This window comes from Fragaria vesca, linkage group LG2 (assembly GCF_000184155.1).
Source record: "Fragaria vesca subsp. vesca linkage group LG2, FraVesHawaii_1.0, whole genome shotgun sequence".
Taxonomy (NCBI): Eukaryota; Viridiplantae; Streptophyta; class Magnoliopsida; order Rosales; family Rosaceae; genus Fragaria; species Fragaria vesca.
Window position 1 is genome coordinate 24,288,846 of NC_020492.1, and position 1,681 is coordinate 24,290,526.

Below are 1,681 nucleotides of genomic sequence, written 5' to 3' on the forward strand. Positions count from 1 at the left end.
ACAACAAAAAANAAAAAAAAAAAAAACCCTACTTGATAAAAAGGGAACAACACTAGCTGTGAATGGTTTTGTGTCCATTGGTCCCCTATTGCGCGCGATTGCCTTCCCAACCTTCCTTCTTAAGCCATCTTGAAGCTTTGAATATGAAAGTATATGAAACCCGGCCACATGCATCATCAGCTTCTTATAAGATTCATTCTGGAACTTCTAACAATCACTTTAATCAGTATATCACTAAGCATATATACTTTTGCTCAATCACTACAATATCTCCATGCATGATGCATCCTCGATCTTCTATCATAATTCATTCTAGAATGTCCAATAATTACACTAATCAGTATATTAAATTACTCTGGCACTCATATTCATCACAATCTTACACAGAAAATAGCTAGTAAATTAGGCATATTAAGCTATCTCAGTTTCTCACACTCGTGCATGTCAGCTGATTCAGTAATATAGAAAGAGATAGAAGAAGGGATATGAAGCTAGCCGTTGCAAAAACCAAACAGAAAAGCTGTTGCATGGTTATATAAAGAGAGCTTTGATTCAAAGAACGTCCACATTATTATTAATCTGTGATGCCAAATCAATTGAGAGACGTGAAGGCTCAAAATCAAAGAAAGAAAGAGAGATTAACAGGTAGAGTTTCGATAAAGATAGTCGAAGCTGATGATGACGGAATAGAGAGGAGTGAGTCTTCGAGGTTTCAAATTTTGACCATCTTTTTAATCTTTCCTTTTTCTTTTTTCCTCATCACCATGCCCAGTAGTCCAGTACTACTACTACTGCTGCTGCTACTGCTATCCCTTAGCTTTTTCACTGTCATATTGTTCTTTTTCCCCTTACTTGGAGTACTCCTATCTTGCTCACAAACTTGGTTTTTGAATTTACCATTCAAGATTACTAGGGCATATGTTTTTATTGGGGAGTGGTAAAGAAGGCTGTAGCAAAACTGTGAAAAAGCAAAAATAAAGGGAGAGGGGACTGATTCGATTCTCTCATTGGGAAATGCTTCCATGCATATGACCATGACCAAGCTAAGCTAGCCCAACGTATATTTCTCTTTTTACTTTCTCTTTTTTAACCTTTTTCAAATACGACAAGATCTCCACTGTAAACAATTTTAACTCAAAACTGTATATGTAAAATGTAGCAATGCATACTTCGGGTTTCTGCAGCTAGTGCATAGTTATTAGTTGCCTGACGTCCATATATAGTTTCGATCTATATGCCGACTATCATGATCAGACAGTAACAAAGATGCATGATGGAGATAGAAATCTATCTTTCGGGTCAAAAATGAAGGTTCTATCTTTCGGGAAGGTTTTAAGCCTTGAAACTTTAACATATATGATATATATACAGTCCCATTCCAGAGTGGGATCCTGTTTTAAAATTAAAGTGCGGGACTCCTTATTTCGCTCACTTTCAGGTCGTATTTCCACATCTCAACCGTATAATGTCTAAAACACAATGTGTAGATCATTCATACAAAGTTTCATCAAATTTGGAGATTATTTGGGTACCGAATTAGATTAAATAAATCAACAGAACAAAAGTTGTCCAAACAGAACCGTTCGTGTAAATTACGATTACGGAAGCTTAAATGATCTTCAAATTTGATGAAACTTTGCAGGAATGATCTACACATTGTGTTTTAGACATTGTACGGATG